This window comes from Aedes albopictus, chromosome 1 (assembly GCF_035046485.1).
Source record: "Aedes albopictus strain Foshan chromosome 1, AalbF5, whole genome shotgun sequence".
NCBI lineage: Eukaryota > Metazoa > Arthropoda > Insecta > Diptera > Culicidae > Aedes > Aedes albopictus.
Window position 1 is genome coordinate 91,615,540 of NC_085136.1, and position 13,017 is coordinate 91,628,556.

The following is a 13,017-nucleotide window of genomic DNA, read 5'->3' on the forward strand; positions in this document are numbered from 1 at the left end:
TGTTTCGCCTCACTTTACCTAGGGTATAACTTTTTGACCAGGCGTCGGATTACTTTGCGGTCTTTGACAAAGTAGTTTGACATATAGTCACCTACAAAGATTCAATAACCTGAGCGCTCAACAAAGTGGAGGAATGGCGTATCAATTCAGAATCGTCCCAGGGAATTTTCGGTGGGTTCCATGGGGCCTTAGGGGAGTTTCAAGGGGTCTCAGTGGGTTCAAAGAAAGGGTTCCAGTGCGTTTCAGAAAGTTCTGGCGGAACTAGGAAATCTCAAGGGATTCCCAGTAGATTTTAGGGGGTATTAAGAAATCTCAAGAGCGTTTAAGGAAGTCTCATGAGTATCTAAGGAGGCCTTAGGGGCGTTTTAGGGGATCCCAGAAGTGTCAAGAGAGAAGTCGGAGGACTCAAAGGGGATTCAGGGGTCTCACGGTGTTTCAGTGGATCTCAAGCGTCTCTGAAGGGTGCTTCGGGGGTTTCAGGGGTGTTCCAGAGGGTATCAGGGCCGGTCTCAGGGATGCTCCACGGAGCACTTCAGGGAAATTTCAAGAGCACTTCAGGCGATCTCAGGGTCATTCAAGGGGTTCTCAGATGCGTTTCAGGGTGTCTCAGTGGCATTCAAGGAGATCTCAGTGTCAAGTCCGGGGGCATCAGGGAGTCTCAGGAGGTTCCAGGGGGCTACACAAAATTTCCTGAATGTTCTGATGAAAATATAAAACCCAAGACCACAAAAACGTGAAAAAACTTAAATAATTGCATCAAACTAAATAGGGTAATTGTTCCCTTCGTTGTGGTAGTACCTAATGTTGCGGTAGTGGCAATTGAGCACTTTTTCGACTGAAATGTTACCAAAAGGCATTTTTAATAGATGTATTATGCTTAAATTATTATGTGATTGCAACATTTGTGTGCTTAAGATTTGCCCAAAACCCTATTTTGAAAAAATATTTTTCTTAAAATTTTTGCTGCTGTGTTCCTATTGTTGCGGTAGTGTTCCTAATGTTGCGGTATCCCATATGATTTCAATGAGATACCGCAACAATAGGAACCAACATTAAATTTTACCTCCACAATAGGAACAGTGTGCCTAATGTTGTGGTACGCGATTTATGATCGAAAACAGGCAGAAACGATAGTTTTTATATTTTTCCAAGCAGATTTGGATAGAAAACTACCTACTAACGTTTTGCAACCCTTCATTAGATGGTACGATCATTGTTTTTAAAATAAATTTACCTTAATACCATAACGATGGGCACACTTACCCTATTGCATCTAAACACAATTTGGTCCCTTCAACAATTTTTTCCATAAAACTGCAATTTAATAGCTTACAAACAAAAAAAAATAAGTTTAACATCGGTCAACTGGTTCACAAGTTATGATTTTTTTTTTTGAAATTTTGAGGTTTCAAAAACCATGATTTTTAGGACCATCCTATCTGAAAATTGGTCACTCTAATGACGAAACAAAAAAAATATGTTCGATGAACTACAAGCCCACCAAGTTTCACTACAATCGGAGTTTCACTATATCGTTTTCGTATGGAATGGCTGTATAGCAAAATTTTGATTTTTTCGGAGTACATATTTGCAAAAAAAAGTTAAATACTTTGTGAACATGTTCAAAATAATTGCTGTTTATGTTCGGCCATTATTTTCACTATTGTTTACCTATCATTCTTATTTATAACCTCGACGGATGTTGTCTGAATAGCGTACGATTTTTTTTTCTCATTCATGGTAGAGCAGAATTTCAATTTGTTCACTCTGCTATTATTTTGAATGTTTTCGTAGTGCCCAACGTTTTTGCAGGTGCTCCAAAAAATCAAAACTTTGCTATAATGAAATTGACCATATTTGTATTTCACTATCAAATTTTCAACTTCATCGGTCATTTGACTACTGTGCCGACAACACCCCTCGGTGAAGTTACACAAAGGTTTGTATGAAAATAGGCTTTCACTGCCATTTTTATGAACACAGCCGTACATGAAGGTCTCAAGGAGTTTAAACGGCTTCAGAGGGTTTCAGGGGGATTCGGGGGTCTTTTAGGGATTATCTGCAGTTCTCATCCCAAATAACATTTTGATGACTAATAATTAGTCTTGTAGAGGTTTAGTGAACTTCCATAAATCCTTATACCTTTATTATTTATTCTATGATGGTTCTAAGAACCTCTTAACTGAACTTTAACTGAAAATGTTACTTTGGATGGGATTTTAGAGAGATCAGAGGTTTCAAAGGGATTCCAAACGACTTGGAGGCATTCCAGGGGGTCTCAGAGGTTTGTCAGAGGGTTCTCTTAAAATGTTTCTGAAATCCCTAAAACCCCATGAGGTACCCCAGAAACTCCCCTGAACATTTCTTGAAGCACCCTTAAAACGTTCCAGAAACCCTCTGAAATGCTTCGAAACGCCTCTGAAACCCATTGCTTTTCTTCTTGGTGAATGGTCCCTACTGGGACAAAGCCTGCGAGCATTTCCATAGTTATTAAATGAGAGCTTCACTGCCAATGACCATTTTGCATGAAATATATCGTTTGTTTCGATTCAGAAAAGTTCTTGGACTGACCGGTAGTCGAACCCGTCACCCTTAGCATGGTCCTATTGAATACCCAAGCCTCTACAGCTGTGGTTGTATGGGCCCTCGTTTAAATTCCCTTCAAATGTCCCTGAATTTCCCGTAATACCATTGAAACGTAAATGGAACCAGTAGTTAGTAATTATATCTATCCTGGAGGTTCGCTCCCAGCCCTGCTTGTGTGCCATATCGCCGTTCGTTAGCGTTCGTTCAATGCACGCTATCAAAGCAAGTGAACTAGGATCTTTTTTCAAACGTGACCCGATTCCAAATCAAAGGAAAGAATGCGTCTTACAGTCCCAAATCGATCGACTTTGTTTGAAGGAATATTCTGTTTCTTAAAGTTTTGTAAAGGAGCTCAATGGAATATTAAGAAAAAGAACAAGGCAACGGTTCAGGTCCTGTTAGAGTAATTTTCTTATTTTCTTCTTCTGCCTTCGTCCCATTCCATCTTCCTTAAGAGGAATCAGAATTGTAACGGATTTTTTCTCTCTTTGGCTTAAAATTCCCAGTAGAATTGCATGCACAACTGTGTTGGTGCCGCCGCGTCGTACTTGAAACGGACATAAGTAACGACTCGACGGCAGGATCTCTCTGTCCTGCTGCTACCTATAGCTTCTGTTTCGGATCCACTCGATGTCACAACACAATGGTCTGAGACGGGTGAGTCGCTCGATTGTAGACACTTTTGGTGCGATGTAAACAAACACTTGATAATCACGTCCCGATGCTGTATTTATAGCCGATGACTGGACTAGAATCGATGAGATCGTCAAATTGGGAGCAGATAATTTTCTGGATTGAATGGCAATTTCGAGAGAACCATCGATCATCGAGAAGCAACATTCGTTTTAAAACTTAATCAGACCGAGATAATATTATGATTCAGGATTCTATTAACGCGTAAATCATAAAAAAATCATAAGCATTCTTTGACAGGATATACCTACGAGTGAAGCAGGCAAACATTGGCGTATCTAGGATTTTTTTCCTAGGGGGTGCCTAGAAGGTGCCAGATTCAGTGGCTTCCAGGTTGTTTTGTTTTTTTTTTGTAAAGGAAAAATACCGATCCACCCTAAATTTCTTGGTAATTAGTAATGTAATGATTTAACACTTTCTCCGTCACGTGATTCAAACCTCAAACTTGATAACTTAATTGCGTATAATACATGGAGTTTGCATTTTGATTTTGAACTTAACAATCATCGCGACAACCACTTTGTTTTGTGAAATGAAAACAATCAGGTTCGTAAGAATACATTTTCAGAGCAATTATTAGAAGTGTAAATCTCGGAAACTGTAAAATATCCACAAATTTGCGTGCAACTTGTATTCATCGTGACATACTCTTTGTTTTAGCATAATAACAACCCTCAATAAAATAGTTTTCAAGAACATTTGCGAGAGTTATAAATACTTAAAATTGCAAAATCATAATACATATTTGCATTTTTGATTTTTGGTTTGACCACAACATTTATGGCGACAGCGTTGTTGTTTCATTAGTTGCAACACTACCACGTGGACATGAACATACTCTAACAGAGAAATTGTGAGTATGATTCTTAAAACTACAAAATTTGGATTCGATTATTCTGACTCTGAGTACCGTTCTGAAGCTTCACGAACATATTATCAATCCAGTTCAAACCTGGAATTTGGTGCGATCGAACTTCGATTCTTCTCTTCGGGATTCTGATGCTCGCACCAAATTATGATTTCGACTGGATTGATAATATAACTGGTGAACAGAATGGCGCATAAAGCTGAAATTTTGACTTACGTAAAACCAACATTGTAGTAATCAGTCAGCTCCGTACATTCAGATAATCGGGTCTGGTTTATAATTTGTGTTCTCGGCAAAATATTCTTTTGGTAATTCCTCAGGGGAACATTTCCGGCAATTTATTTGGAAATTGTTTTGCAATTTGTTTCAATTGAGACTTCTTTTGGAAATCTCTCAGTAATTTCTTTAGATATGGCAAATTTCTTCGTATCCCCTTCAGCAATTTCTTTTATAATTTATTTGGTAATATGTTTGGAATTCGACTAAGCACATTTCACGCATCCTTTGGAAATTTCTTAGGCAATACCGTTAGGAGTTTATTTGTTTTTTTTTTTTATTTTATTGAAAATGTTTTCTCGGGAGTTCCTCGCCAATTTTTGGTAGTGTTTCAAGCATTGTTTTGTTAATGTCAGCCATTTCATTGATATTTGCTTTTTAAAATTCTCTAATTACTCTTCAGGCAATTTCTTAGGGAAATCTTTTAGTAAAACTTTTGGTAATTAATTCAACAATGACTATGGAAACTTCCTCACATTTTTTAAAAAAGTCTTCGGCAAGCCATTCTCCTTTTTTTGGGGTTTTCGTCAATCGAAAACTCCTTCGGAAATTCTTTCATAAATTGCTTCTATAATTTTTCTTTAGACAACTTCTTCAGTAAGTATGTAAGGAATTCCTGCTGCAGATGATTTTGGAATATCTTCGGCTATTCCAGTAGTGTTACTTGGATTGAAAAATTTATTTGGTATTTTCATCAGCAATTCCTTTGGAAATTTTGGAAACTTCAATTATAACTTTGATAACTTCTTCGGTGATTCCTTTGGAAATCGATATGCCGAATTTTCTTCAGAAATTCCTTTGATGCTACACCCACGGGACACGATACGAGAACGTACACAACACGTATTGTTCTTACAAACGATTTAAAGGGTTTTTAATTTACCTTTTAAGCCGACCGGTTTCGGGCTCGATGCAGCCCATCGACGGGACGATGTCCGACTAATTACGTAGAGTCGCTCACACATATTCGTACTTTACACAGTACACGTCGAGATGAGATAAAATGTTACTGTATTTTCAGCTTCGTCAAATGGAAGAGTGGTCATAATATTGGCGCATCATCTTCATTCATCAGCGGAGAGTCGGCAGTAGCGATGAACATTGATTCCCAAGCATTTAAATGTGATGTTTTTCTTACATTTTTCAATAGTTTGGCCTGCTCCCAATCCACTGTGTGTTCTTCAGTCAAAGCATGTACAGTAGTGTGGGTCATCGGAAGTGTTTTCTCAGATCAAAGCTTTTTTGGTTCCGTTTCGGGTCCTGAGTATCTGTGCAAAATTTGAGCACGATCGGTTGCGTCTACACTTTGCGCATTGCAATTGAAATTTGTATGGGATTTTGTATGGGAAAACATACTTTTTTGCATTTTAGCCCTAAGTTGAAAAATTTTGTCTGAAACTTTTTAACCGATACGGTAAAATGATAGCCTAGGATGTTCTGAAGAACTTTGTTGAAGACCGCAAAGCGATCCGATGCTTGTAAAAATAGTTATAACCAACGAACCGCATGCATGTGTTTATGTTTTAACATGTAAAGGAATAACAATAGCAACAAAATCATGATGTTTCGCCAAGCAATGCCAACGCTATAACTTTTTTCATAAGCATCAGATCACTTCGCGGTCTTCGACAAAGTTTTTCAGGACACCCTAGGCTATGTTTTCACTTTAACGGTTACACGGTTTTAGAAAAAATCGAGCTTGTTATGAGAGAAATGCAAAAAAGTGTGTTTTCCCATGTAAAACCCCATACAAACTTCAAACGCGATGCGCAAAACGTAGACATAACCGATCGTGCCCAAATTTTGCACACTTATTTGGGACCTAAAATGGGATCAAAAAAGCTTTGATCTGATGGGATACCATTGAATTTTTCACTTTTCCATATAAACGATGACCCACTCTAATGTACAGCTACACTCGATTCGTTCGGTCTACCGTTCTCCACCGCATTTTTATGTTCACGCAGGCGAACTTTCAATTTGCGGCGAGTTTGTCCGATGTACACGGCTGCGCAATCTTTACAGGGAATTTGGTAGATTCCTGATTTTTCCTCAGCCGGAATCTTATCCTTAAGATTGCACAACAAATCCTTTAGCGTATTTTGGCTTTTGTACACAACGTGAAGTCCATGATGCTTCAGAGTGTTCTGAACCGAATTGGACAATTTGGGGTAGAAAGGCAGGCTGACCCTCCGGACTTCTTCTTTCTCGGGTTGTAATGTTGTTGCATTCCTTCTATGCTTCTTCCGTTCGTGTTTCCGGAGAATTTTGTCCACAAATTCTTTATCGTATCCGTTTAGCTCTGCCGCCCTGTGGATTCTACTTCTTTCTTCCAGGAAGTCCTCTTTTTCCATTGGTATGCTGAGAAGACGATGGGCCATGGAGTGAAACGCGGCTTGTTTTTGCGCTCCAAAGTGATAGGAATCCGACGTTATATAGCGATCGGTGGACGTGGGTTTACGGTAGATTGCAAACTTTAATCTGTTATCCTCTTTCCTAGTAATCATTAGGTCCAGGAATGGCAGTTTTCCGTCTGTTTCTCTCTCCACAGTGAACTTTATAGTTGCGTGCCGTGAATTAAGCAAATCAAGGGTTTGTTGCAAGTAGCGTTCTTTTACTGCCGCAAGAGTAGTGGTAGTGGTCATAGGTAGTGGACGTACCGATACATTTGCTCCAAACAAGGGGGCTATTTTTCAGTGAAATTGCTGTGCGTTAAATCAACGTTTTCATTTTTCTGATAATTGATTGCCGGGAAAAGTGAATTTTATGGAATGTTAATTGTATCAGTTATAATTCGTGTATAATATTGCAAAAAAAATATTTGCCCATATTGATCCATTTTCTAATGGCGGATGGAAGAATTCGATATTTAGTGTCTGTGGTCCACTACAGAGAAATTGCATGAACTCAGTTGTCACACATGTTTAATTAATTTGTGTTAATATGCCTTTTTTAGTGAAGGTGCTGCCTGGTAGTAGGTTAAAACGAGTGAGAAAATTGCTTCAGTATGGGAAATATACTGCTGTGGGAATGAATTCGAGCTTGCTCGGCGCCCATGTTGTGGTCGTTTTGATGATCATTTTCCTCAGTGCCGCTGTAATCCAATTATCAACGGTGAGATCTGGATGCGTGCCAATGTTTTCATGCATGTAACGTTCTGCTGGTAAGTCATAGTGCTACTTTCAGCTTGGAGATCCCTAGGATCCGCAAGTAAGTAAATTAAAAAAATGCATCAAATCGTGTGCATATCTGGAGTGTAATTTATTGCATAATTCATTTGCACTTTGATGTGTATGTTTGTCGCTTAGGGCGCTCATTTTTCGCTCTCCAAGAGAACGTTTTGCACTTTTGAATGAATATTCAACTCATCATACTCGATGGTGCCATAGTAGTTTGATTGTATAGTGCTAAAGAGTCATTCCTCGAGGTGGTATCTCATTTAGACTACTTTCGCACACTTTGGTATGGTGATTTTGCATGTATTGAACTTGCAAGCAGAGCTTTCGGGGCTTATACAAATAACTTAACTTATAAGAATGCCAGTATTCAAACACAATACAATACACGACTTCTGTATTGGTTTGTCCTTCTTCTGGGGTAGAGAAGGTTTTGAGAGTGAAACTCTTTCTTTCTTCTGGTGGATTCCATCGAGTCGACATCGTTAGTTCCTTTTTTTACCAAGCAGAAATTATCTGTGCGTTTTCTTTTCCTATCAAATTGCAAACGGTTAGAAAAAGAATTTCCGGATCAAGGATGCAGTGTGCTGAAACAACAGTGTCTAGTGAGGTTGTGAATGCAGAATCTCAGCTTTCAAAAACTGGCGATTCTAGTGAAGCAGGATCATGCTCGTTAGCCTTGTCGTCTTCCACTGCGGCCGGCTTAGAAGATGGTGTTGTATTGCCACGTGGTAATGTTGTGCAAGCTAACGCATTGGGAATGGAGACAACTAATGCGGAGCCAACATCTCAATCATCACCATCATCTGATGTTCCGCATGGAACTCCGAGGGACAAATGGCGTTTTCAAGTTAGGCTTGAAAATGGCCAGTTCACGACTGCGTTAAAAGACGCACTTTTGAGGGACCTGAATATGTGCCTATATTCATCAGCTGGTTCTTCGTTCATCCCTAGTTTTATGGGGTGTGGTCTGCGGTTCGGTGTTGTCTGGTTTTCTCCGGACGATGAACGCAGCTACAATTGGTTAATTGAAAAGCTTTCAGCGATCAACGAAAAAGCTGGTGAATTCAGGTTCACAATTGAACCCTTTGCATAAGCCTCCCTTGGGATTCCAAGGAAGGGTTGCGTGATGCGAATGTTTTAAAGCGTCTCAAATTCCAGAATCCAAACATTTCGACAGATCGCTGGAAGGTTTTCAAATCCAAAATTTCTAACAACAAAAAATTGTTGTTTTGCAGTATCGATGATACTTCGCTGAATCTTTTGCAGCAGCAAAATTTTCGTTTGAACTACGGGTTCAGTAAGGTACAGGTAGATGTACTTCTCCAGAAAAATTCTGGCAAACCTTCTAAAATCTAATTTTAGATAGTAATTTGCTCAAACTGAGCCCCATATATAACGATGTAATTTCATTGTTTCTTGAACTACAGGTTCCATTTTTTTTTTGGTTTGACCAAGTTTGTCTATTGCTACTGTAAAGTAGCTCAATCTGCCGTATAGCGGTTCATTCAGTAACATTTGCTCTAGATGTTCTGGTTATTACACACATTTTCTCCATCTTTTACTCTATCTCCTTCCTCCTAAATCCACCCTTTCCCTTTTTCCGTTCAGGTAAATGATGATTATGGCTGTAAGTTTGGCGAGGCACAAATCTCCCAACAGTAGGAGAACGTGCCGCCTGAGCCGATGTTCTGATACCTGATCTTTCCTAGTAATCATTAGGTCCAGGAATGGCAGTTTTCCGTCTGTTTCTCTCTCCACAGTGAACTTTATAGTTGCGTGCCGTGAATTAAGCAAATCAAGGGTTTGTTGCAAGTAGCGTTCTTTTACTGCCGCAAAAACGTCATCCACATACCTTCTCCAAAGTCGCTCATAAAAATATCAGCCAGAAACGGGGAAAGCTTGTTACCCATACTGAGACCGAACGTTTGCTTATAGAATTTTCCTCTAAATGAGAAAAAATTCTGGTTCATGCACGTTTTGGCCACCAAGAGATAAGCTTCAATTTGGTTCGGTGGAATTCGACATCGTTCCAAATGTCTTTGGAAGCTTAACAAGGCATCAGCAACTGGAACATTCGGGAAAAGGGCCGTCACATCAAAAGACACTAGAACTTCACCACGCCTCGCTTCGAAGTCCTTTGGTTGCTCTACCAGTTCAACGGAGTTTCTAACGCTTGCTCCATGAACTATCGGATACCTTTTCAACTCCTCTACCAACCACGCGGCCATTTTCTCAGTAGGTGTGGAGATATTAGACGAAATCGGACGCATCGCTACAGGGTTTTTATGAATTTTGGGGAGACAGTAGGTTCCTTTGATGCTGTCGGAAAATTCTTTAAGAATTTCTTAGAATTTTTTTTTCGTGAATGTGGAAATTTTTATAGAATATATTTTGGCAATTTATTTTGAGATTGGGTTTGGGCAATTTCTTTAAAAAGCCTTAATATTTTCTTCCGGAATTCCTCTGGTAATGTTTCTGGCAATCGCTTTGGGAATTTGTCAGGATGGTTTTCGTGAATTTCATAGGGGTTTCTTTGAGCAAGTCCAGTTGAGAATTGCTGAATTTCCAGTTCAGCAATTTTCAGAAGCAATATATATAATCACAATTAAATCATACAGTAATCATGGTAAAATTGCCTGAGAAAATTGCAAAACAACTGAAAAAGAAATTGCTTCAAATTTTCAGAGGAATAGCCATTGAAGTTGAAGAAAAACAATCCAAAGAAATTGCTGATTAAAAACTACCACAGAAATTAAAAAAAAACAGCCTTGCCGAAGGAACCCTCTAAGAAATTGCCATACTGTGGTCAAGCGATAACGGAGTCGTGTGTTCGATTCCCACCAGAAAGCGTTTTTTTACAAATTCATCTCTCAATTTGTCAACTAGCAACATTCGGTGCCTTCTAATCAATCAGTTTTTACCGTTTATTCCTATGGGATATCACTAGAGATTTGTCTAGTAATACCTCCTAGGATTTCTCTGAAAATTCCAACTATTCTCAAAATTCGTTAAGGAATTCCTACAGAGATTTCTATTGGGATTCCATCAGCTGGAATTCTTTGAAGAATGCCAAGAGGAGTTCCAGAAGTAATACCATGATTAGTTTCTAGAGTAATCCATGATTAAAAACTCAAGAGGAATTCTTGGATGAGTATTTGGAAAAATCCCTAAAAAAATCAAAATCATATTTGGAAATATCCTGAAGTCAAGAGGAGTTCCTGGAGGAATCCAATGAGAAATATTTGGAGAAATCCCAGGAAAAAACCCTTTAGGATTTCCAGGAGGAAACACCAAAGATACTTCTGCAAGGGTGTCAGGCCATTCGGCCGAAGGTCATTAGGCCGAATGGTCATTAGGCCGAATGGTCATTAGGCCGAATGGTCATCAGGCCGAATGGTCATTGGGTCTTCTTCTTGCCGTTACGTCCCCACTGAGACAAAGCCTACTTCTCAGCTTCTATGAACACTTCAACAGTTATTAACTGAGAACTTCCTTTGCAAATGAACATTTTGCATGTGTGTATCGTGTAAAACACGAAGATACTTTATTGATGCTGATATTTTACCCATGAATTTTTCTTTCTTTTAAATATAGGCTGTTCTTTCTAGTATCATTGCTAAAATAGTTTTTGGCGCTGAAACTGCTGATATTCAATTCATAAATTTTTCCTTCTTTAAAACATAGGCTATTCTTTCTAGTTTCATTGTTATACTAGTTTTTGGCAAAAATTGTTGGGAAAGGTAAAAACAACGGCTAACTTTCAATTCGTCCTGATGACCATTCGACCTAATGACCATTCGGCCTAATGACCATTCGGCCTAATGACCATTCGGCCTAATGACCTTCGGCCTAATGGCCTTCGGCCTAATGACCCAGCATATTCTGCAAGGCTCCTAGGAAGATTTCCTTGAAAATTCCCAGCAAGTTTTTGAAGCAATCCCTGGTGAAATTCATAGAAAAACCCCTAGAAGAATTCCGGGATGTTTTATAGTAAGTATTTCTGGAGGAGTCCTAAGAGGAATTGCTGGAAGAATTACAGCAGAAATAGCTTGAGAAATCCATCCACTCCTGGAGGAAGGCCTGGAAAAAAATCATGAGAAAATTATGAGAGAATCTTTGGATAAAAAATCTTGGATAAACATTCCTGGAGGAGAGCTTCTGAAGAAATCACAGAAAAATCTCAGGAGGTATTCTCAGAATGTATCATTGTAGAAATCTCAGCAGAAATCCTATGAGGAACTGCTGAAGTAAACTATACAGGAATTTCTAGAGAAACCTTATTAGGAATGCCTGGGGGAATCTTAAGGAAAAAGCCTTCGAAAACCTAGAGAAGTCCCTGCAAGAACCGGTAGAGGTATTCTGGAAGAATATATAAGGAAGGCCCTGAAGGAATTGCAGGAGGAATTTCTGAAAGATTCGCAGGAAGATATCCCGGACGAATTCCAGCCATTATGCTAGGATAAATTCATATATGATTCACTACAAGAATTTCTGGATATATCATAGTAAGAACTTCTGGAGGAATTCTTGGTTCTTGGTGGAGGTATTCTTGGAGGAAGGCCCAAAAGGAGTTTCTGAGAGAATTTCATGAGGAATTTCTGGATAAAACTTTGGATAAATCTCTAGAGGAATTCCTGGATGAGTCCTTGGAGAAAACTCTGGTAGAACAACCAAAAGAATTTCTGCAAGAATTCCAGGAAGATTACCTGGTAAGATTCCAGCACAAAAGCCAGGAGAAAGCTCTAGAAGAATTTCTGAAGTACCACAGTTGAAATTCATGGAAGAAGGTCAATAGAAGTTTTTGGAGAAATCCGCTGGTGGAATTTCTAGAGGATAAATCCTTGAAAAAATCTCTGGAAGAATCACCGAAGGGATTTTTAGATAAATCCCAGAGAGATTTTCCGGAAGAATTTCCAGAAGAACATCCCTAGTGGAATTCCTGAAGGTATCAGAGTGAGATTTTTTGAAGGAGTTCTAAGAGAAATTGCTGGAAGAATCTCAGCAGGAGTTGCTTGAGGAATCCTAGCCACAATTCCCGGAGGAAGGCCAATATAACCTCCAGGAGGAATTCCATGACAAAATTCTGGAAGAACCACTGAATAAAATCTCCAAAGGAATTCCTAGAAGAATCACCGAAGAAATTGCTCAATCTCTGCAGAAATTTCTTGTATGTGGGTGAAGTTTTAAATTTTAGGTGCCTGTCAAGGACAAATTCTAGGGGGTGCCAAATTTATTCTAGGGGGTGCCAGGCACCCCTGGAACCCCCCCTAGCTACGCCAATGCAGACAAAGGTTAGATTAGGAAATTTCGTAAACCACTTTATCAAAAATCAGCTGAAAATATAGCTGGAACTTTCTTTCACTGAAAAACATCATATTCTTACTTCACCAGATGGGTATTACTCAATTCAGCCCC